Source organism: Chrysemys picta, chromosome 9, assembly GCF_011386835.1.
Source record: "Chrysemys picta bellii isolate R12L10 chromosome 9, ASM1138683v2, whole genome shotgun sequence".
Classification (NCBI taxonomy): domain Eukaryota; kingdom Metazoa; phylum Chordata; order Testudines; family Emydidae; genus Chrysemys; species Chrysemys picta.
Genome location: NC_088799.1, coordinates 58807061 through 58832121, shown reverse-complemented (window position 1 = coordinate 58832121; position 25061 = coordinate 58807061). Strand labels below are relative to the sequence as shown.

Genomic DNA, 25061 nt, shown 5'->3' with positions numbered 1-25061 from the left:
TTGATACCTGCCGCCCATGCTCGTTGACTGGGCAGGATACAGTCAGCAGCCCGTAGAGGCGAAGGGCTTCTGATCCCATTCTCACATGAGCTGTCTAGTGGAAGGGTCTTTAGCAGTTATACCACTGTAGTGCCATGGTGTAGGCCAGGGGTCTCGAATCTTTTAACGCCCAAGATCACTTTTTGAATTTAAGGGGTTTAAAAACCCCAATTATATATACAATATGATGGGGGCTAATTTAGCTACAACTAATAAGGAAAGAGATCTTGGAGTCATCGTGGATAGTTCTCTGAAGACGTCCACGCAGCGTACAGCGGCAGTCAAAAAAGCAAACAGCATGTTAGGAATCATTAAAAAAGGGATAGAGAATAAGATGGAGAATATCTTATTGCCCTTATATAAATCCATGGTACGCCCACATCTTGAATACTGCATACAGATGTGGTCTCCTCATCTCAAAAAAGATATACTGGCATTAGAAAAAGTTCAGAAAAGGGCAACTAAAATGATTAGGGGTTTGGAACAGGTCCTATATGAGGAGAGATTAAAGAGGCTAGGACTTTTCATCTTGTAAAAGAGGAGACTAAGGGGGGATATGATAGAGGTATATAAAATCATGAGTGGTGTGGAGAAAGTGAATAAGGAAAAGTTATTTACTTGTTCCCATAATATAAGAACTAGGGTCCACCAAATGAAATTAATGGGCAGCAGGTTTAAAACAAATAAAAGGAAGTTCTTCTTCACACAGCGCACAGTCAACCTGTGGAACTCCTTGTCTGAGGAGGTCGTGAAGGCTAGGACTATAACGGGGTTTAAAAGAGAACTAGATAAATTCATGAAGGTTAAGTCCATTAATGGCTATTAGCCAGGATGAGTAAGGAATGGTATCCCTAGCCACTATTTGTCAGAAGGTGGAGATAGATGGCAGGAGAGAGATCACTTGATCATTATCTGTTAGGTTCACTCCCTCTGGGGCACCTGGTATTGGCCACTGTTGGTAGACAGGATACTGGGCTAGATGGACCTTTGGTCTGACCCAGTATGGCCGTTCTTATGTTAGGGCAATCCAGGATCTACCCCGCCCCTTCCCTGAGGCCCCTCCCCTTCCCCAAAGCCACGCCCCGCTCATTCCATCCTCCCCTCTCTCCATCGCTCTCTCTCCCACACCCTCACTGGGCTGGGGTAGGGGTTTGGGAGGGGGTGCAGGCTCTGGGCTGGGGCCAAGGGGTTCGCAGTGTGGGAGGGGGCTCTGGGCTGAGCCTGGGGGAGGGGGCTGGGGTGCAGGAGGGGGTGAGGCATGCAAGTTCTGGGAGGGAGTTTGGGTGGAGGAGGGGGCTCTGGGTTGGGGCAGAGTGTTGGGGTGCAGGAGGGGGTACAGGGTGCTGGCCCTGTGAGGGGGGTCAAGGCTGGGACAGGGGGTTGGGGTGCAGGAGGGGTTTTGGGCTGCTGGCTCTGGGATGGGAGTCAGGACTGGGGCAGAGTGTTGAGATGCAGGAGGGGGTACAAGGTGCTGGCTCTGGGAAGATGGTCAGGGCTGGGGCAGAGTGTGGGGTGCAGGAAGGGGTACAGGGTGCTGGCTCTGGGAGGGGTGTCAAGGCTGGGGCTTGGGGTGCAGGAGGGGGTTTGGGGTGCTGGCTCTATGAGGGGGCTCAAGGCTGGTGCTTTGGGGTGCAGGAGAGGGTTTGGGGTGCCGGAGAGGGTATGAGGTGCCGGCTCCAGGAGGGGGCTCAGGGCTGGGGGTTGGGGTGCGCCTCCCGCCGGGCAGCACTCACCTCCTGCGTCTCCCGGTTGGTGGTGAAGTGTGGCTGCCGCTAAGGCAGGCACCCTGCCTATCCTGGCCCCACGCCGCTCCCAGAAGGGGCCAACGTGCCCCTGTGGCGGGGGACATGTGGCTCCAAGCGGTGCCCCCCTCCGCAAGCACCACCCCCGCAGCTCCCATTGGCCACAGCTCCCCGTTTCTGGCCAATGGGAGCTGCAGGGGTGGTGCTTGCAGGCAGGAGCAGTGTGCAGAAGGAGACCCCTGTCCCCCCGCCCCCGCAACTGCGTGGCCGCACTGGCAGCTTCTGGGATCAGTGTGAGGCCGGGGTAGGCAGGGAGCCTGCCTTAGCGGCAGCCACACTACACCACCAACCGGGAAACGCCGGAGCTCAGGATCGACCAGTTGGTGACCACTGGTACAGACACTTCTTACTGCAGTGGAAGGGATTTTTCTGTTGTAGGTAATATGCCTCCCTTAGTGACAGTAGCTAGGTCACTGGAAGCATTCTTCCATTGACATACAATCTACATTTTAAGTGTAAAGAGCAACAGAGAGTTCTGTGGCACCTTTAAGACTAACAGATGTATTGGAGCATAAGCTTTCGTGGGTGAATGCCCACTTCGTCGGATGCGGTTTCCGACGAAGTGGGCATTCACCCACGAAAGCTTATGCTCCAATACATCTGTTAGTCTTAAAGGTGCCACAGGACCCTCTGTTGCTTTTTAGAGATCCAGACTAACACGGCTACCCCTCTGATTTTAAGTGTAGATCACTCAGGCCTGTGACAGACTTGCAATATCTTGGACAAACTTTATGGAATGAAGTTAAACCTTATTGAATTAGGTTTAATACCTTTGGGGCCCATTCTATTAAAAATGCAACCTGGTATGTTATTGTGGAATTGTGTGAAACTTCTCTAGGAGGAGGGGGCTGCTAATATCATTCCTCTGGTCATCAGCTCTCTGGAGAGGTTCACATCTGCTAGTTCAAACTGGATTCTCCAGAGACCAACAGACAAAGAAAGGATTTTTGGATAAATACTCTGGTTTTAAACTGGCTCTGGGCCTTCTTCCTGGTCCAGCAAACGGACAGGATCCTTGCTCCATGGATGGGCCGAATTCTTAAGGGAGGGTTAGAAGGACTTAGGGGCCCTATAAGACTGGGTGCTTGTTCTGAACTGAAGTTGTGCTGATGTTGAAACCATAAGGAAGCCCTTTGGGTGCGGTGCTGGACTACTCCTCCCATAGCCCATGTTAGGGTGGGGTGATTTTTTGGCAAGCTTGGTAGTAGGCATGTAGGTTCTTCATTGTTTTTAATTTGTTTTCTCTGTAGTGCTTTTACCTTAAGAATAAAGCAGGCTTACATAGGAAGAGCTGTGTGGTGTCTATAACTGTGGGCATTCAGGCTGCCTCTGAGAAGAAAGCAAGGCTGTCTCTGCTGGGGAGAACATAGTGAAGGCAGGGGACGGTGCAGCCTGGAAATATGTCGGTCAGAAGGGAGTGAGACAAGGGTCTCTACCCAAGAGGGGATGGCCCGGGAGCCTGAAGTGGAGGTGCTTGCTGGATCATAGGGGGGAATATGTGTGCGGTTGCCCTGCCCTGTGACAAGGCATTTGTTCTGGTAAGGTAACAACCTTTCTACTGTGTTGTCCTCACTGGCCTCTGCTGACACGTGTTGCTGTTAAGGACATTAGGCCAGACTTTCTACAGCACAGAAGCCAGCAAAACCCCACTGAGGTCATTGGCCTTGCAGTGGCTTCTGTTGGGGTGAACTTGACAGAACCGGGTTTGTGACTGAGGCCCCAGCACGAATAATTCGGCAAAGAGGAGGCGAATTGTCGTGCTAACAAATCCCTTTGTTGTGTGGGAATCGGTGGGATGGGGAGTTCGGGCTAGGTTTTGCAGGGATATTGTGATGGGGATGTCATTCCCCTAAGAGACATTGGCTGTGCATTACTCCTCTGCTAACAACCCGGCTTCCAGTTCAGCTTCCAGAGCTCAGGGAAGGAGGCTCCTCCCCCTGAGAGTCACTGAGGGCTTGTCTTCACTACCCGCCTGGATCGGCGGGTCGGAATCGATCTCTCAGGGATCGAATTATCGTGTCTCGTCGGGACGCGACAATTGATCCCCGAATCAACGCGCGTACTTCACCAGCCCAGGTAGGAGTAAGCGCAGTCGACAGGGGAGTCGCGGCGGTCGATTTGCTGCCGTCCTCACAGCGGGGTAAGTCGGCTTGGATACGTCGAATTCAGCTACGCTATTCGCGTAGCTGAATTTGTGTATCTTAAATCAATCCCCACCCTAACGTAGACCTAGCCTGAGGCAAACCCTGGCCAGCTCTTGATTTAGCAGCATCTGTTTTAGAGAGGGAACTTCTGCTTCCTGGTTCTAAAATAACTGTCCACTGCTCCCTCCAACTTGGCCCTCCACGTTCTCAGCATCAGCTGGTGTTTTAAGCTGCTGCGTGCAGGATATTATGACACATCACAGACAGGGGAGTCCTCCAGCACCTCTCCCCCTCCCCCATATCCCCCCAGTGCATCCTGGGAAGTTTCAAGGAGGAGGTCAGGCTTGGCTAGGTTGTTCTTTCATCCCTAGTGCAGATGGAGAGTGAGGGTGTGAGGAGTGTGGGGAGACTGGAGGAGGTTCAGTCCCCCTGAGTACTTAGAACAGGGGTCGGCAACCTTTTAGAAGTGGTGTGCTGAGTCTTCATTTATTCACTCTAATTTAAGGTTTCGCATGCCAGTAATACATTTTAACGTTTTTAGAAGGTCTCTTTCTATAAATCTATAATATATAATAATAATAGAGATATCCCATCTCCTAGAGCTGGAAGGGACCTTGAAAGGTCATCGAGTCCAGCCCCCTGCCTTCACTAGCAGGACCAAGTACTGATTTTGCCCCAGATTCACAAGTGGCCCTCTCAAGGATTGAACTCACAACCCTGGGTTTAGCAGGCCAATGCTCAAACCACTGAGCTATCCCTCCCCCGTGGGAGGGATAACTAAACTATTGTTGTATGTAAAGTAAATAAAGTTTTTAAAATGTTTAAGAAGCTTCATTTAAATTAAATTAAAATGCAGAGCCCCCGGGACCGGTGGCCAGGACCCGGGCAGTGTGAGTGCCACTGAAAATCAGCTTGCGTGCCGCCTTCGGCACGTGTGCCATAGGTTGCCCACCCCTGACTTAGAACTAAATCAAATAAGGCTGGGAAATGTGTCTCTCAGCTGAGTCACTGGCTTTGTGAGATGAACCTGACCCTCGGAGTCAGGGAAGTGGCATTAATGGCAGCACAAATGAAGTCTGCAATAGCCCTCATCCTTAATAATGAGGTGTTGTTCATGAAGACTATGTGTCCCAGCATGCAGTGCTTCATCTTGATCCACACAGTATTGCAAAGTGAGACCTGCAGGCTCCACTGTGGTATCAAAGGGCACTTGCGATGCAGTCAGCTCCATTGTTTGTGTTGCGGTAGCACCTAGAAGCCTCGGTTCAGAGTTGGAGCCCCGTTATGACAGGCACTCTGTGTTTTGCAGATTAGGGCCAGCCATTATGTTCTAGGCAAGATGCCATTGCGGCCCTTGACTAGACTGGGAAAAATTTAGGCATTCCTAGTGCAAGAAAAAATGAAACCCGGGTACAGTTCTGCAAGCTGGGGATTCTGAGATCAGACTCACTTTCATCTTGAAAGCTCTAAGTCTTGCTCACACTCTGATTGACAGTTTGAAACAGAACATTAAGCTGCTGTATGCAGCACTGGGAGAGCATTCCATATCCTGACATGTAAAGGGGCACTTGTGGCTCAGTCCTGGAGCCTGGAAAGGGTTCCCTAGTGGTGAAGATATCTCTTTGGGACAAGGTAATCTTTGCATCACTACTTAGATTACTAGATTTCAGGCCAGATGGGACCATCTGTTCTTGGCTGACCTCTTGCAGAGCATGGACCAGAGAACCTGCTGATGTCATAATGCAAATGTCATCATGTCGGATTGCAGTGACTTTGTCCTGGAAGATAAAATGTTACAAGAGATATCCCCTGTCATGTTAGTGTGTCGCTCTTCAGTGAGGTACCTGCAGCAGGAGTTCTCAAGAAAGAGCCTGTTGTGAGGTTTCCGTTTGCCATAGCTGTGAAAATAGTGGTGTATGGCCCTTTAAAGTGCTCCCTCGAGTGCTGACATTCTCATCAATTAAGATCTTCTGTCAAACATCTGCATGAGCCACAACCAGGCCAGCAAAATGCCATCGCCCTGCTGCTCCTGTTAAAGCCATACACTGTGCACCACTTCTTGTACACCAGTCATTTATGCAGTAATAATTAATCCTCATTAAATATGTATTTAATTATTTACTGCTATCTGACACAATTACTGTCCTGGTTAATTGAAGGCAAGGAATTGCATAGGGTTGTTATTGCATCTGATTAAATACCAATCAAATATCAGTGGGTGACAATAGCCATTCTGCACACTTCTGCAACCCTTTTAATCCGCCGAGTGCTTTGCAAACACTGATTAATGAAGCCTCACAAACACTGCTGTTCAGTAGGTAAATATTGTTAGACCATGACTCAGCGGATCTCAAACTGTGGGTTGGGACCCCAAAGTTGGTCGCGGTCCCATTTTAATGGGGTTGCCAGGGCTGGCTTAGGCTTCCTGGCACCCAGGGCTGAAGCCAAAGCCTGGGGCCAAGCTGAAGCCCAAATTCCACTGCCTGGGCCAAAGCCCACTGCCTGGGGCTGAAGCCCCTGGACTCAGGCTTCAGTCTCCCTTCCTGGGGTCGTCTACTAATTTTTGTTGTTGGAAGGGGGTCATGATGCAATGAAGTTTGAGAACTTCTGGACTACATTGTTCTTGGAGATCTAGTGGCCTGGGAACAAGTGTGGGTGACAGGAAAAGACGGTTACTCACCGTTGTAACTGTTGTTCTTCGAGATGTGTTGCTCATATCCATTCCAATTAGGTGTGCGCGCGCCGCGTGCACGATCGTCGGAGAATTTTCTACCCTAGCAACACCGGCGGGTCGGCTGTGGAGCCCCCTAGAGTGGCGCCTTCATGGCGCTGGATATATACCCCAGCCGACCCGGCGCCCCCTCAGTTCCTTCTTGCCGGCTACTCCGACAGTGGGGAAGGGGGGCGGGTTTGGAATGGATATGAGCAACACATCTCGAAGAACAACAGTTACAACGGTGAGTAACCGTCTTTTCTTCTTCGAGTGCTTGCTCATATCGATTCCAATTAGGTGACTCCCAAGCCCAACTTAGGTGGTGGGGTCGGAGTGAGACATTGCTGTGTGCAAAACCGCTGATCCGAATGCAGCATCGTCCCTGGACTGCTGCACTAGTGCATAGTGAGCTGTAAATGTGTGGACTGATGACCAAACTGCAGCTCTACAAATGTCCTGGATCGGAACTTGCGCCAGGAAAGCAGTCGAGGAAGCTTGGGCCCTCGTGGAGTGAGCGGTGAGGTGCGGTGTTGAGACACCTGCCAGGTCATAGCAAGTCCGGATGCAAGACGTAATCCAGGAGGATAGGCGTTGTGAGGAGACCGGTAAGCCTTTCATTCGGTCGGCCACTGCAACAAAGAGTTGCGTCGTCTTTCTAAAGTGTCTTGTGCGGTCAATATAGAAAGCTAGGGCCCTGCGTACGTCCAGAGAATGCAAACGCTGGTCATGGCGAGTAGCATGTGGTTTAGGATGGAAGACCGGGAGAAATATATCCTGATTGATGTGAAACGGAGAGACCACCTTAGGAAGAAAGGCAGGATGTGGACGAAGCTGCACTTTATCCTTATGGAAAACTGTGTAAGGGGGCTCGGATGTAAGCGCCCTGAGTTCAGAAACGCGCCTTGCTGAGGTGATGGCTATGAGGAAGGCTGTCTTCCAGGATAGGTACAGAAGTGAACAGGTGGCCAGTGGCTCGAATGGAGGACCTGTGAGCTTGGAGAGAACCAGGTTGAGATCCCACGTCGGAACGGGCTGACGCTGTTGTGGGTACATCCGGTCCAAGCCCTTGAGGAACCTAACGACCATCGGGTTAGAGAATACCGAGGACGCGAGTTCCCCTGGGTGAAAAGCCGATATGGCGGCCCGGTGAACTCTAATTGAAGATATCGCCAACCCCTGCTGTTTTAGGGAGAGGAGATATTCCAATATGAGAGGAATAGGTGCCTGCAACGGGGACATGGCTCGTTGTTCGCACCAACAGGAGAACCGCTTCCACTTGGCCAAGTACGTGGTCCGTGTTGAAGGCTTCCTACTGCTCAGCAGAATCTGTTGGACAGAGTGCGAGCATTGTTGCTCTGCCTGAGTGAACCATGGAGCAACCACGCCGTGAGGTGGAGCGATTGCAGGTCGGGGTGACGCAGTCGGCCGTGGTCCTGAGAGATGAGATCTGGACACAATGGGAGCGGGATCGGTGTCTGAACCGAGAGCTCTAACAGTGTGGTGTACCAGTGTTGTCTCGGCCACGCTGAAGCGACCAGAATTACTTGTGCCTGGTCTCTGCGTAATTTGAGCAGCACCTTGTGGACCAGAGGAAATGGAGGGAAGGCATAAAACAGGTGGTCTTTCCAGGGGAGGAGAAACGCATCCGAGAGAGAGCCTGGAGCTCGCCCTTGTAGGGAGCAGAACACGTGGCACTTCCTGTTGGCTCAAGATGCAAACAGGTCTACCTGGGGAAACCCCCACCTCTGGAAAACGGAATAGATGATGTCCGGACGGATAGACCACTCGTGCGTCTGAAAGGACCTGCTGAGTCGGTCCGCTAAAGTGTTCTGGACTCCAGGGAGGAACGATGCCGTGAGATGGATTGAGTGGACGATGCAGAAGTCCCATAGGCGAATCGCCTCTTGGCATAGAGTGGATGAACGTGCTCCTCCTTGCCTGTTGATGTAAAACATGGCCGTGGTGTTGTCGATGAGAACTAACACACAGCGGCCACGTAGGAGATTGAGAAATGCTTGGCACGCCAAATGCACCGCCATCAGTTCCCGAACATTGATGTGCAGGGATAGCTGGGGTGCAGTCCACAGGCCCTGGGTATGGTGTTCGTTGAGATGGGCACCCCAACCCAGCGATGATGCGTCTGTGACCAGGTGCAGAGAGGGTTGTGGGGCGTGAAATGGCATCCCCTCGCAAACCACATTGTGATCTAGCCACCAGGTGAGGGAGGTCAGGACCGAGTTCGGGACTGTGACCACCATGTTCAGGCTGTCCCGATATGGGCGGTATACCGATGACACCCAGGTCTGGAGTGGGCGAAGCCGAAGTCTGGCATGCCTGGTTACGTACGTGCAAGAAGCCATGTGACCCAGCAGGGTAAGGCATGACCTCACCGTGGTAGTTGGGAAGGCCCTGAGCCCTTGAATGAGGCACGTGATGGTATGAAAGCGATTGTCTGGTAGGATAGCTTGTGCACGTCCGGAGTCCAGGACTGCGCCGATAAATTCTATTCTCTGGGTAGGCTCTAGAGTGGATTTGTCCTTGTTGAGTAGGATGCCCAACTCGTTGAATGTGTGCACTATTATGTGGACGTGAGCTCGAACTTGCTCTTTGGTGCGATCGCGTACCAACCAGTCGTCTAGGTACGGGAACACCTGTATCCCTTGTCGGCGGAGGTATGCTGCCACGACAGCCAAACATTTCGTAAACACTCTTGGGGCCGAGGATAGGCCGAAGGGAAGGACTGCAAATTGATAGTGCACCTTGCTTACCACGAATCGCAGGAAGCGTCTGTGAGGCGGGTAAATTGCAATATGAAAGTATGCGTCTTTCATGTCGAGGGCGGCGAACCAGTCTCCAGGATCGAGGGAAGGGATAATGGCCCCCAAAGAGACCATGCGGAACTTCAACTTTACTACGAATTTGTTGAGTCCGCGCAAGTCCAAGATGGGTCGCAGACCCCCTTTGGACTTGGGGATCAGGAAGTAGCGGGAATAAAATCCCCTGCCCCTTAACTCTAATGGAACCTCCTCTATGGCCCCCATAGATAGGAGCATAGAAACCTCCTGTATAAGAAGTTGCTCGTGAGAAGGGTCCCTGAAGAGGGACGGGGAGGGGGGGTGGGAGGGGGGGGGATGAAGAAAACTGGATAGCGTATCCCCTCTCCACCGTGCGAAGGACCCAACGGTCCAAGGTTATAAGGGACCAAGCACGGTGGAAGTGGGAGAGGCGATCCCGAAAGGAGGGGGCTGGATCCTGGGGGATGACTGGGGCGCCGTCCTCGACCGCACCTTCAAAAGTTCTGCCTGGGGCCTGAAGGTGGCCTTGGTGGCCCCTGGTTCTGACCGGGTTGAGGGCCGGTCCACCTTCTTCTACCACCTCGCCCCCGCCTTCTGGCAGAGTCCTGTCTCTGACGAGGTGGGGGGGGGGGGGGTAGAAACGCTGAGGCTGGGGCCTAAATGGTCTGCGCTGGGGACCCGCAACATGCATCCCCAGGGAGCACATGATTGTTCTGGAGTCCTTGAGGCTCTGCAGACGAGAGTCCGTCTTATCGGAGAACAACCCATGTCCCTCAAAGGGCAAATCCTGCAGGGTTTGCTGCAGTTCCGGAGGCAAACCCGAAACTTGGAGCCAGGAGATCCTCCGCATAGCGATACCTGACGCCAGGGTTCTCGCAGCCGAGTCTGCTATGTCCAAGGAGGCCTGTAAGGAGGTCCGAGCCACCTTCTTACCCTCCTCGACTAAGGCCCCGAACTCTTCCCTGGAGTCTTGGGGAACCAATTCCTTGAACTTCCCCATAGAGTTCCAGGAATTAAAGCTATAACGGCTCAGGAGCGCCTGCTGGTTAGCCGCTCTGAGTTGTAACCCTCCGGCTGAGTAAACTTTACGGCCAAACAAATCGAGGCGTTTAGCTTCCTTCGATTTAGGCGCTGCGGCCTGTTGGCCGTGGCGCTCCCTTGCATTCACCGATGACACCACCAGTGAACACGGCTGGGGATGAGTATACAAGTACTCATAATCCTTTGAGGGGACGAAGTATTTTCTTTCCACCCCTCTGGCAGTGGGTGGAATAGAGGCAGGAGTTTGCCATATGGTATTGGCGTTAGCCTGGATCGTACGGATCAGTGGTAACGCCACTCTGGATGGGGCATCCGCCGAGAGGATGTTTACAATGGGGTCCTGCACCTCCACTATCTCCTCCGCTTGTAGGTCCATATTACGCGCCACCCTACGTAATAGGTCCTGGTGCGCACGAAGATCTATCGGGGGTGGACCTGTGCTTGACGTGCCCGCCACTGCCTCATCTGGGGAGGATGAGGAAGATGCCTCAGGTGGTAAGGGATCCAAGGGTGGGTCCTGGTCCACTGGTTCCTGGAGCGGAGCATCATCTGCCCCTGGGTCCAGGACGGCAGGTGGTGTGGGCACGGAAGCCTCCATGCCCCCTGGAGGAGGGCGAGAAATGGTGGACTCTGGGGCCCTTCTCTCAGAGTGCCCCGAGCGAGAGGCTGAAGGTGGTGGAGCCCCTTGAGACTGGCGGTACGCCCACGGGGTCCAGAATGACCAGTGAGAAGGACCGTGAGCAGGGTCCTCCGCTATCTCCTGCCAGTGGCCCATGTCCTGTTCCTCGGCCTGCCCCTGAGGCGGGTATGCCGATCGCGATGCTCCATCGGAGGAGCGAGACACCGATCTCGAAGGCCATGGCGGTGCCGACCGCGCCGAGATGAGCTCTGGGAGATACGGTGCCGCACGGTGCCAGTCTGGAGACGTTCTGTCTCTATGCGGTGCCGGTGAGCGGTGCCGAGATCGGGATCGGTGCCGATGACCGCGTCGGTGCCGAGAGTCGGACCTGGACCTGGATGGCGATCTCGAGTAGGCCCGGTGCCGAGAGCGGCCCCTCAACGTCGAGCGTCGCTCGTAACGGTGCCGGGAACTACGTCTCGATGTCGAACGGTACCGACGATCATAACGGTGCCGGGACGTAGAACGGTGCCGCGACGATGATCTTAGCCGCGAGTACGACCGGTGCCGAGGTGATATTCGGCGCCGGGACTGCGAGCGGCGTGGGGACCTGCTTCGGGACCTGGAACGGTGCCGTGGTTCCAGCCCTTGCGATGGAGGGCGCATCAAGGCAGGTTTTCCCCTGGATTGCACCGGACGAGGGCCTAACTGTTATGACGGTGCCGATGGTTGAGGCGGTGCCGGCTCCGTGACAGCAATCAAGTCTCTCGCCGTCGCGAAGGTCTCTGGGGTCAACGGGAGGCACGGTACCACCACTGGTCGTGGTGGTGATCCTGTCTGCACCGGACTCAACGGCCTCGGAGCCGGAGTCGACGGTGCCGGAGGCACCTGTTTTTGGTGCTCCGTCGGTGGACGCGGCTCTACCCCCGGCACCGGGGGGGCCGGCGTCTTAGGGACGGCAGTCTCCTGCGCCTTACGGGATTTCTTATGTCCCGGCGATAACGATCGGCGCCGAGGCACTTGCGGTGGGTGCGGTGCCGAAGGGGTCCGGTGCCGTGGAGGCTTGTCCGACGCCACTCGCGGTGCCTCGATATGGAATCGATATGAGCAAGCACTCGAAGAAGAACTCCTGATTTCCATCCCTGGTTCAGGCTTTTACTCCTCACTGTGGGCTGATTACATTTCATCACGCAATGCCTCCATTTTCTGATCTGGAAATGGAGATGATAATCCCAGCACTTTGAAGCTGGGATCATAGGCCAGTATTTGCTTGATGTTTCCTTATGGCACCCTCTCCACCCCTCTACCCTGATCTGTTGCATCCAATGCTTGTCGCTTGTCTTATACATAGGCTCTCTGGGGCAGGGACTATTTCTTTGTGTTATTTTGTGTGTTTGTCTAGCAGCTAGTGCAGTGGAGCCATAGGCACGACTGGGATACCAACATAAATAATATTCTCCCAATTTTAAAGGGCTGAATGCCCACTCAGCATCCAGGATGCATCGGCACTGCGTAGGAGTGAGTGGCTTGCTCTGGAAGAGGGTGATGTCTCCAGTAGAGAGCAAGCTCCCTGTCTTGGGAGAGGACGCAGGGGCATGTCTATGCTGCAATTAAACACCCATGGCTGGCCCCTGAATCAGGCTCGTGGGGCATGGGTTAATTGCGGTGGAGATATTTGAGCCTGGGCTGCAGCCCAAGCCCTGAGATTCTCGTCCTTCTTGGGGTCCCATTGAGTGTTGTCGGAGCTATTTGCAGACTCTTTGCATCTACCTCTTCCAAAACAACCCAGGAGCATGGGAGTCACATGCCGCACACTCAGCTGTTTCAGTCAGCGAAAGGGCTAATGGGAGGAGTAATGTCCATAGATAACCAGGAAGGGAGCAGGAGAAAATTTCCTTTAGTTGTGTTCCCAAGACTCAACTAATAGGAACTTGAATGGCCGTACTGAACAGACCGGTCCATCTAGTCGGTTTCTTGTCTTTGACAATGGCCAACGTAGATGCTTCAGAGAAACCTTCATAATTTACCTCCTAGTGCATTACTGTGCTGTATATGAAAATGCCTTTCTGACCCTAGTAGATGATCAGCTGATGCCTTGAAGCATCAGGATCGAAAGCCCTGGTAATTGTCCCCAAGAAATTGTAATTGCAGCTGCTGTTCCTATTTATATATGATGATAAAAAGGAGTCTGTAGACCTTTAATCAGATGATTGCCTGAACAATATCCTGCAGCAGTAAGTTCCACGGATTAATTACATGTCTAATTGAAGATTTGTTTCTAATCAGAGACAAATCATGCTGAACTAAACTCCCAGCTGCTGGGACAAGACAGATCATGCTCCACATCGGGAATTCCTATTCTGAACTATCTCAGCAAATTCATTTTAAAGGCTGTTGGAGCCTCCTAATTGACAGTGGAGCCAGGGGTTCTTATTTGTAAAGGGACTTTGGAAAAGGTTGAAGCTTCTGATAAAAAGTGTTACCTCAGAAAATCCCTTTCTTAGCCCGCTTGAGGCTTCTGAATGTGGGGCCCTCTGAGGGGAGGGAAAGTCTCTAACATGCTAATTCACCAGCCACTCTACCTCATCTTCTGTATTGGATACCTGGCCCTGTATCCAAGGAGATGAGAATGTTGCCTCTGTCTGAAAGATACCCACACAGCGGGGTGGCAGCAACCATGGTAATATTTGCGGAACACTGTACCACTAGAGATGGGCCCAAGTGGAAAGTTTAGATTCAGATCTGTATCTACATGTTCCCGGGGCCGGGCCGGGGCCGGCGGTGCTCGGCCGGGAGCCAGGGGCCGGCGCCGGGCCGGGGCCGGCGGTGCTCGGCCGGGGGCTGGGGCCGGGGCCGGCGGTGCTCGGCCGGGGGCCGGGGGCCGGGGGCCGGGGGCCGGGGGCCGGGGCCGCGGCCGGCGGTGCTCGGCCGGGGGCCGGTGGTGCTCGGCCAGGGGCCGGGGCCGGGGCTGGGCCGGGGCCGGGGCCGGCGGTGCTCGGCCGGGAGCCTGGGCCGGGCCGGGGCCGGGGCCGGCAATGCTCGGCCGGGGGCCGGGGCCGGCGGTGCTCGGCCGGGAGCCGGGGGCCGGGCCTGGGCCGGGCCCAGCGGTGCTCGGCCGGGAGCCGGGGGCCGGGGCCGGGCCGGGGCCGGCGGTGCTCGGCTGGGAGCCGGGGGCCGGCGGTGCTCGGTTGGGGGCTGGGGCCGGGGCCGGCGGTGCTCGGCCGGGAGCCGGGGGCCGGGGCCGGGCCGGGGCCGGCGGTGCTCGGCCGGGAGCCGGGGGCCGGGCCCGGGCCGGGGCCGGCGGTGCTCGGCCGGGAGCCGGGGGCCGGGGCCAGGCCGGGGCCGGCGGTGCTCGGCCGGGAGCCGGGGCCGGCGGTGCTCGGCCGGGGGCCGGGGCCGGGCCGGGCCGGGCGGTGCTCGGCCGGGAGCCGGGGGCCGGGGCCGGGGCCGGGCCGGGGCCGGCGGTGCTCGGCCGGGAGCCAGGGCCGGGGCCGGGCTTGGGCCGGCGGTGCTCGGCCAGGGGCTAGGGGCTGGGGCCGGCGGTGCTCAGCCGGGGGCGGGGACGGGGACGGCGGTGCTCGGCTGGGGGCCGGGGCCGGGGCCGGGCTTGGGCCGGCGGTGCTCGGCCAGGGGCTAGGGGCTGGGGCCGGCGGTGCTCAGCCGGGGGCGGGGACGGGGACGGCGGTGCTCGGCTGGGGGCCGGGGCCGGGCCGGGGCCGGCGGTGCTCGGCTGGGGGCCGGGGCCGGGCCGGGGACGGCGGTGCTCGGCCGGGGGCCGGGGCCGGGCCGGGCGGTGCTCGGCCGGGAGCCAGGGCCGGGGCCGGGCTTGGGCCGGCGGTGCTCGGCCAGGGGCTGGGAGCGCATAGGAGCCAGAGCAGGGCCATGCCACAGCTTCTTGGAGCCTTGTGGTGCGGCCCCGACCCTGCGCCCTGGCTGGAGCGGGGCCAAGCCATATGGTGTGGCCTGTGACCCAGCACCCTGGCCAGAGTGTCGGAGCGGGGTCGAGCTGCATGGTGCGGTCCCCGACCCCGCTCCCCAGGGGGAGCTTGCGGGCCATAGTTTGCCCACCCCTGTGCTAGCTCCTGAAGAGAGAGTGCCTCGGCTTCTGGTCAGGCCCTCGCTAGGAAGGGGTAGCACTGGCCTCTCTTGCCAGGTCCCTCCACTCAGCCTGGCCATGGAGAATGAGGAGAGGCAACATCGCTAGGTGCCAGGCAAACAACAGCAGCATTCAAAGGGCAGCAAGGAGAAGCTGCCCCAGCTATGCCCAGGCTCCCACAGTATCAGGTGTTCTAAGAACCTTGCACTGGAGGAGGGTTTCCTTTCATCCAAACAGCTCGAGGATCCTCAGGGCTGCGTCTCTGCTGAGAGCACAGACAGCAGCCTTCTGGAGCTCTGCGCCTGGAGCTCAACACCCTCGCCATGCCTGCCTCAGAGCTGCTGCAGGGAGTCGGCTTCTTCTCCAGCAGGATGGTGTCGCTCAGCATTCCCCTGTCTGTTCAGCAAGGGTCAGGTTTCCAAAGCCCTCAGCCCTCAGGCAGGAGCCTAAGGGCAGGTCTACATTATGAACTTGCTTCGGTGCAACTGCGCTACTGTAGCGCTTCTGGTGAAGATGCTCTAAGCTGATGGGAGATAATTTCATCTCTGCGAGAGGCTGTAGCTATGTTGTCGGGAGACAGGAGGTATAACTTTTTAGTTATACGAAGTGGGTGTGTAGCAGGGATCTGGGCTTCGTGACATGGCCAGAATTACCCCAGGCAGGTTCTCGAGGTGAGCTGGTGCTGGATGCTGAGCCCTTTCGAATATCTAACCACGTCATTCAGATGCCTGTGTGGGCACTGAGGCAGTCAGCTCCTGACTCCAACTGGCTCCATGTGGTGTTTAGCATTGGATGGCTTTTCATTGTGGAGCCAGCCTCGTTTGCCCCTGTGACTCTCAGGCCTGCCCTGCCCCCAGCCTCTCCTCCCACTTCCTCCGCAACCCCTCACGAGATTGGCATAAAAATCAGGAGATTTACAACACTGAAGTTTTAGGTTCTCTTCACTTGCCTCTGGTGTTGGAAGGTTTGGGGATCATGTTCCCAGGAGAACACGCAACTTGACTTTTCTTTGTAAATGGAAGCTGAGATTCTCCCGGAAGAACCCGGTCAGCAGCTGGGCCTGAAGGAAAACACTTGAGTAGTGTGAGATTCACAGTGAAGTCACCAGAGCTGACAATGGGGAACTGAACTATCTGAGTGTCTCCCTCACTCATCACGGCACCCCACAGAGCAGGTGATTGCACCAGCGAAAAGGGAGGCAGACGTTGCTGTTAAGATGAGACAAGATTGCTGCTTCTTTCTATCCCATGCACCCAGTGGCGTAGCCAGGTGGAGGGAAGAGGGGAAGCGGGGAAAAAAAAAAAAAAGGCGCCACCCACTGTGGCGCTTTTACTGACGGGACAGCGCTTTGGGTCTTTGGCGGCACCTTGGCGGCAGGACCTTCACTCGCTCCGCAGGTCTTTGGCGGCATTTCGGCGATGAAGCTTCAGTGCCGCCGAAGACACCCAAAGCGAGTGAAGGGAGAGGTCGCTGCTGGGGGGACCCCGGATCCCAGCAGTGGGGGGCTCCCATAGGGGGACAGCCCAGCAGTGCTCTCCGCAGCAGGGGCAGCAGCATCACCTCGCTGGCAGCGCGGACTCGGAGTCGATGGGTCAGACCCAGTGCAGCGCACGCTCAGCAGGGGACCCCTGAGCCGGGCTGTACCATCTCGGGGGTGGGGGGGGAACGAACAGGCTGCAGCTCCCAGGAGGGGACCCAGCTGCCCCGCCCCTGAAGGCTAATGCATCCAGCAGAGAGCCCCCAAGCAGCTGCCGAGTGGGGATGTCCCATCCCTGTCCCCTGCGCCCAGTCCCCAGGAATTGCATACTGTGCCACTAACCCTTCCCCCGTCCAGCACATGGTGCAGTCAGTTACGTCCTAGGGCAGTGCTGTATCAGCTAATCAAATCATAACGTGGGGGCCTTCTGACCAATCAGCTGCTGCTTCATGTTACAACCCGATACAAGGAGGGAGGCGTCTGTAAAGTTCTTTAAAGGGTCACCCAGGTGGCAGGGGGTGAGGAAGGGGAGAGTTTGGATAGACCAAGGGGGGTGGGGGTGGCAACTTTTTTTTTTTTTTTAACCGGTGTGAGTTGGAACCCAGGCTCCCGGGTGAGTAAAATTAAAAAGGTGCTACTTGTGCTCGGTGGGGGACCGGCTGCTCCCCCCGCTACCTCCCCAGCTACGCTACTGCATGCACCCCCTCCTTCTGGTACTGGAGGCCAGATTTAATTCTCTTCTAGCACTTCTGTCTGAGTGAATCATATTCCGCTGCAAGGAGCGGGGAGGGCAGGGCAGGGGTACTGGTCATTATTTTAATAGGTCATCAGACTGGAGCAGATCATTGGAAGGCTGATAAGTCCAGAGAGCCGTGAGCTATTGATTAGCTCACTATTGCTCGTACCTTTCAAGGTGCAAATGAAGGAACAAGCAATGCCAGCCAATCTAGATGCTTCAGCAAAGGGGAGATGTTAGCATTGCTCTGATTAGTGCAGCTGCTTCACTAGAAAGAAGGAACCTGTTTATATCAGGAGGCCAAAAACAGAAGTACAACATTAATTACTGCCTGGCACACCAGGAAATAAGCAGCAAAGAAACCAAGAGACTTTGGAAAGATCTCATTGCGAGGGTTCTTTGTTTAAAGGGGCAGTATGCCCAGTCACTTGCAGTGGTTAGTTTTGTTGTTTGTCACCTTGCAGCCTCTTAGATGCTCAAAAGTGACATTTCCCATCCCTCCACTTTTGCTCTTACCTGTTTTCAGAGATAATTGAAAGTTTCTGGCCCTCCTGGTTACAGAGAAAAGCTTGAAAACATGATCCAAGTGCTCCTTAAAGTCTCAAAAAGCAGATAAAAAGAACACAATGTATATTGTTTTACAAATTTCATGATTTTTATGGCAATCTCCTGATTTTGGGGCCTGACTCATTGTTTTGGAGCCTTTGCTGAGCCTGTTGGCAATACATGAAGCTGCATGGCTCTCCTCGTACCTGTGTTCTCTCACAATGCTATATCCTGAGATGTCCTTTAACCTGAAGGATTGCACAGAGCAGAAAACAATAATAATAAAACCACGTTAAAACTTATTTATGTGGTGAATAGCCTCATGCATAACCTGATTAATTGGCAAAAAGAACAGGAGTATTTGTGGCACCTTAGAGACTAACATATTTATTAGAGCATAAGCTTTCGTGGACTACAGCCCACTTCTTCGGATGCCACAAGTATTCCTGTTCTTTTTGCGGATACAGACTAACACGGCTGCTACTCTGAAACCTGATTAATTGGAGCATTCAGCAATCTAAACCAGGGCTTCACTGAGAGGTTTTGCAGCTTCCCTGTAGGAGAACATGATACAAATTGTTTGCTTATTTTATATCCCTGTTGTCATATGCATGGTACATATGGGCAGCACAGCTCTGGGGATATTTTTGAGTGTTATCTTGTGCTCCCTCTGCTGGCCAAATGGCAACTAGAGTCCCCTTGAAACAGGAGCGACTTAGGTATCAATTCCTTAGCGCAGTGGTCTCCAAACTTTTTTGATCGCGCACCCCCTATCAGTAACATTTTTTTTGAGCACACACGCCCTGCCGCGCCAAGGCAAAAAAAAAAAAGCCGCTCGGACTCCCGCCTGACACGGCCAAAAAGCGCTCATCCTGCCGTGCACCCCCAAGGATCCTCTTGCGCACCCCCTGGGGAGTGCGCACCCCACTTTGGAGACCACTGCCTTAGCGAACCAGCAGTGTGAATTTTCTGCAGTGTTTCGAATCCTAGGGAGGTTTGCCCCCCTTTCCCCACCTGGCAGCACATTTTAGTACAGCCCCCTTTACACAGATTTAAATTCCAAGTTTCCTTGTTTGTGTTTTGGAAAGGGTAGCAGGGCTGGCACCTTCCTGAGAAATAGGGTGACCAGATGTCCCAATTTTATAGGGACAGTCCTGATTTTGGGGTCTTTTTCTTATATAGGCTCCTATTACCTCCCACCCCCGTCCCGATTTTTTCACATTTGCTATCTGGTCACCCTACCGAGAAAGGACAAAGGTGAGGTGTTATAGCAAACTTGGGGACAGCTGAGAGGCAAAGCATGACTGCAGTGTTATCTGGAAAAACCTGATCCTCACTCCGCCTCTTTGTAAATCTGCTGTGTGGGGCTAAGTCCACAGCCCCAACCTGGGCATTTACTGTGCCTAGAGCTGAAGAAGGGGTTCCGGTCTCCTTGAGGCATTGCTGTCAAATCTAGGCACCAGAGCGTGAATCTTTTATTACTCAGAGGCAGCTCTTTGCAGTCAACATTATGGTCCTATGCTTGTCATGTGGAAAATTTTAATTTAGGAGCACCCAGCATTTGCCATGCAGAGGGCCAACTTCCTGGGAGCCTGTGGGCTGCATTTTATTTGGATAACAGTTTACATAAATGTTTCACTAAAAAGAAAACTGTACTCAACCCTAATGAATGCTGGGATTCGACTATTTCTTGGCAGGCAGGTAGCAATCGCTTGTTCGCTTCGTTCTGCGATAATGAAAACTGGCAGTTGATGGGTTTTGTCCTCACCCCAAAGTCACGGGGGTGGGGGTGAGGGTGGGGATTGCAAATGGTTTTATGGAATAGAAAGATTAAGTGACCTCCAAATCAGAGCACCGCAGGCTGTGACCCTACATAAAGGACATGTGCCTGGCCTCAGATAGCGCTCCCTCTGTCTATGATGGAGGCCTCCCATGTGCGGTGCACGCAACCCCTCCTGTGATCCTCCTCCCACCTGTCTGGGGTTTTTTTTGCTTTCCGTTATACCCCCTCTGTGGATCTAGGCAAGGAGGTGCAGCTGAAGTTTGGCGTTCCAAGTGGACTTTGCAGGGTTAGAGCAGCTAGTCCATCTTTGTTGTGGGCCATCAGCACTGGAGTCAGATGGGATCCTGGATGCTGTCAGGAATGGTGCTCTGCCTGGGGGGCTGGGTGCCATTGGTGTGTCTGGGACCCTGGAACAGCAGGACACAGTGCTATTCCATAGACTAAAACCCATGATGCCATGTCAGTTGTGTGGTGCTGGTGCTACATCCGTTGGGTGTAGCTGAAGAATCTGTGTTGTGCAATGTCAGCCTGGTGTCGTTACAGGGGTGTACTGTGCCATATTGATCCTGTGTACTTATGAAATCTGCATAAAACTAATTTGATCTTATCCAGAAAAAAAAAGGCAGTATTGGTATTTTTGGTTTTGTTTGGTGGTGGTGAGGAGTTGGACGGGGGGAGGGTCACTTTTTCCCACTTTGTTGAATTTGTGTGTCATTCTGAGCTATTCACCTGACCATAATATGAAGATGTTTGGTACTCGGGACATTTGGCTCTCATTGCAATGTGTGAATGGAAATGTAGCATTCTAAAAAGCTACATGAGGAGCGAAGAGAGGGTAAAGGTCCAAGCTCTGCCTGTTAGGAAGCTATCCAATTGTCCGGAGTTGTTGATGACTGGGGAGTGGAAACAAGTCCGTGAATGTACTGAAGGAGTAAAATATCGATCAGTCTTCAATCTAGATCAAATATAAACACTGTCAAGAATCATTAAGCAGCGAGATAGAAAGGGGTTCGTGTGCATGGTAAAGAGTACAGAAAATTGGCTCTTTTATAGGGTTACCATTCGTCCGGATTTACCCGGACATGTCCTCCTTTTTGTGCTAAAAATAGCGTCCGGGGGGAATTTGTAAAGCACTCACAATGTCCGGGATTTCCCCCCTCCCCCGGCAGAGCAGAGCGAGCGGCTGGGAGGGCTGCAGGAAAGTCCCGGCCTGGACTCCGGAGCAGCTTCCTCCTCCCTGCATTCTGAGCCGGCCGGCAGCTCCTCCTCCTGCAGCCCGGTCCCGCAGCCCTGTGCAGGGCCAGGGACCGGGTTTTGTTGTGCTGGGGAGCTCAGCCATGTGTCCGGCTGGCACAGAGCCCAACACCCTGTTCTGAGCAGCAGGGTAAGGGGGCCAGGGAGGTTCTGGAGGGGGCAGTCAAGAAACGGGGGGGGGGCTTTTTGGGGGGGGGGAATGGAGAAAGTTTTGGGCAGTCAGGGTACAGGTAGGGGGTAGGGTCCTGGGGGGCAGTTGGGGGGGGTCTTAGGAGGGGGCAGTTAGGGGACAAGGAACAGGGAGTCTTAGGTAGGGGGTGGGGTTCTGGAGGGCAGTTAGGAGCAGGGGTCCCAGGAGGGGGCAGTCAGGGGACAAGGAGTGGGGGGTGGGGGGCTGGGAGTTCTGGGGGGGAGCTGTCAGGGGGCAGGAGTGGGGAGAGGGATCGGAGCAGTCAGGGGACAAGGAGCGGGGGGGTAGGGGGCTGGGAGTTCTGGGGGGAGCTGTCAGGGGGCAGGAGTGGGGAGAGGGATCGGAGCAGTCAGGGGACAGGGAGCAGAGGGGTTTAGATGGGTTGGGAGTTCTGGGGGGGGCTGTCAGGGGGTGGGGAGTGGTTGGATGGGGCGTGGGAGTCCCAGGGGTCTGTCTGGGGGTGGGGGTGTGGATAAGGGTTGGGGCAGTCAGGGGACAAGAGGCAAGGAGGCTTAGATAGGGAGTGGAGTCCTGGGGGGCAGTTAGGGGCAGGGGTCCCAGGAGGGGGCAGTCAGGGGACAAGGAACGGGGGGAGGGTTGGGGGTTCTGGGGGGGCGGGAAGTGGGAGGGGCAGGGGCGGGGCTAGGGCGGGGCTCCTCCCGTCCTCTTTTTTGCTTGTTGAAATATGGTAACCCTATCTTTTAGCTTCTTGGAGATCAATTGTGTCACGGAATGAAATTGCCTATTGAGGCAGAGGAGAAGAATGCTGATGATCCTGTAAGTGACACAAGTGACACATTTTCATTGCCGTTGTCCTCATCCAAATGTAGCCACGATGATAAACTGAAATCCCTGTGCTAGGCCTTCAACAGCATCTTCATTCAGGAGCTGGCTCTCTTGCCCTTGTTATGTAACAGGTTCAACCTAAACTCATGTAAGCCAGGTTAAGAGCATCCACACATGGAGTCACATCAATTTAACTTAATCAGTTCAACCTCCCACCTTCAGTGAAACCCGTGTAAGTCTGTATGCAGGCCAGCCCATAGGCTTTGATACCCAAACCAGGGCCCAGATCACTTGGGCAGGGCAGTAGCTGTGCCATGCAGCCAGAGGAAAGGGTCTCCAGAGCATACCCAGAGCGTTATTGCCTAGTCATTGCTCCATGGTGACAGGCAAGGCCAGTTCCAGCGTTTTTGCCTCCCCAAGTGGCCAAAAAAAAAAAGCTGCGATCAGCGGTGGCTCTACCCCGCCACTTCATTCTTCGGCGGCAATTTGGCAGCGGGTCCTTCCCTCCGAGAGGGACTGAGGGACCCACCGCTAAAGAGCTGGACGTGTCGCCCCTTTCCGTTGGCCACCCCAGGCACCTGCTTGCTGCGCTGGTGCCTGGAGGCAGCCCTGGTGACAGGCAGCAATCTTTGCTTGGCCCCCATGCTCCACCCACTTCTAAGCCTGTCTGCACAGAAGGGAGAATAGCAGCAGCCCAGTGGAAGCAGGGTCCAGTGCTGATACAAGGGAATGAACGTCTCCTTATGTTCCTCTTGCTCCCTGACATGGCATGGTGCACCACTGAACCCTTGCTGAGTGGTGATTGTTCCACTAAAAAGATCAAGACAAAAACCTGAGCCTAAAGTTGTGACCTTCTTTTGCATTAATGCCCCCTTCAGTGTCTCACAAAACGAGCAATGTAATGAAGTGATTGAAGCACTTTGCTCTAAATATACTCCTCCAGACCAGACAGATTTAAACTCCCAGACTCAGATGCTGCAAATGGAAAAAAAAAAAGGGGGGCGGGGAATGAAAGAAGCGCTAAGAGGATCAGCTTGTTCGTGCAAGAAGACTGATCAGACTTGAGAAATGACCCATAATAGTATCCATTCAGGGAAAAATGCATTGCTGCTAAATGCTGATTGTACAGCTGAAAATAAACCTGCTCTATATTGTGTCTAGGTTACTGAAGAGAGCATCCCAAAATGCAGAGAATAGTATGAGAGGATTTCTGCCATTTTGCTCAGAATAAATAAAATGAAAGAGATGAGAGACCTTCACAGGAGCAATCAACTCCAGCATTTGCTTTCTGCGCAATGAGCACACTGTTGAAACCTTCTTGAAGAAAGAAGTAGCACCTTACACAGCACATGGGGGAAGTTCAACATTTTTTCTACCCTGCCATCAGCCCCCTGGTTGATTGACTGATACCTTCCACGCCGGGTCTTCGGCGGAAATTCGGCGGCGGGTCCTTCACTCGCTCCGGGCCCCGCCGCTGAAGTGCCCCAAAGACATGGAGCGGAAGGACCCCCGCTGCCAAAGACCCCAGGCCCCCTGAATGCTCAGAGGAGGAGCGCTGCTGCCTATGGCGGCAAAAACCCTGGCGCCGCTCCTGCAGATTCTGGCTGATGTATCTTTACCAATGGCCCGTTATTCAAAAATGGTGGCTGGCAGAATATGATCAAATCATACATCAATACATTTAATAGATGCTACATTATTATTTTTTATTTTAAATTATATTAATACAAATATAAAATCCTACTACTACAGGGATGTGGGCTCTGGGGTGGGGCTGAGGATGAGGGGTTTGTGGTGTGGGAGGGGGCTCAGGAGTGGGGCAGGGGGTTGGCGTGTAGGAGGGGGCTCAGGACCGGGGCAGGGGGTTGGCGTGTAGGAGGGGGCTCAGGACCAGGACATGGGGCTGGGGTGGGAGGGGTGTGGGGTCCTGGTGGCATTTACCGTGGTTCCCAGGAAGTGGTTGCCAGGGGCTGCAGGGACCTAGGCACATGGGCGGCCAGGAAGGCTCTGCGGTGCTGCCCTCACGTCTGCAGGCTCCGCTCCCACAGCTTTCATTGGTTGTGGTTCCCGGCCAATGGGAACTGCAGAACCGGCACTCGGGGTGGGGGCAGCGCATGGAGTGTCCCTGGCTGCCCATGTGCCTCGGAGCCGCACGGTTGGCAGTGCCGACCAGAGCACCCAAGGTCCCTTTTCAGCGGGGCATTCTGGTTGAAAACTGGACTTCTTGCAACCCTATCTGTATCATGCTCTGCACTACTCCACTCTAGTCTTGTGTCATTATGGGGGTTGGATTCTACCCATTCCAATCCAGATGTGTGTTGGACTCCATTAGCCTTGTCTAGGTACAGAGGTCCCGATTCAGGAAAACCCTTAAGCACATGCTTAAGTCTGTTCATGTCCAGGAAAGCATTTAAGCTTGGCCCTAGCACGGGCTTTCCTGACTCAGGACCAGACCCAGGACCATATCGGCTATGAGGGCTAACAGAGTATGTAGCATGTTGGCCCAGTTTGCCTCTGGGCTTTGCATGCTGACAGGCCAAGCATGGAGCAGAAAAAAGAGGGTCCTGATTGTCTCTTCTTTGACACCCGTGTCATCTCATTGTCTTCCCAGCGTTATTCCTGCTTTACCCTGGAGGGAGGAAGATAGGAACAGGGCCCAATGGGTTTAGTCATTCAAATCTAACAGACAGACTGAAAGCTCAGGGAGTGTGTGTGAAAGAAACGAGTCTTTCTCTGGGGAAATGGAAAGCCTTAACATTGGTCTTATTCTCAGGGGAGGGTGATCTTTAATGCTGAGAGTAATTAACCATTGGAACAATTTACTGAGGGTCGTGGGGGATTCGCCGTTGCTGACAAGTTTTCAATCCAGACTGGATGTCTGTCTGAATGCTCTGCTCTAGGAATCATTGTGGGGTAGTTCTCTGGCCTGTGTGGTACGGGGGGAGGAGGGTGCTGGTGGTCAGACTGAACGATCACAGTGGGCCCTTCTGGCCTTGGAATCTGTAAATCAGTCACTGGCAAGTGGGTCTGCAAAGTGGGT

At 54.3% G+C, this 25061-nt stretch overlaps 1 protein-coding gene across 9 annotated transcripts in view; it reads left to right on the top strand.

Annotated features, from left to right (window-relative positions):
• Window positions 1-25061, top strand: part of DGKK (diacylglycerol kinase kappa) — a 185266-nt gene that overhangs the window by 70889 nt on the left and 89316 nt on the right. The window lies entirely within an intron of this gene.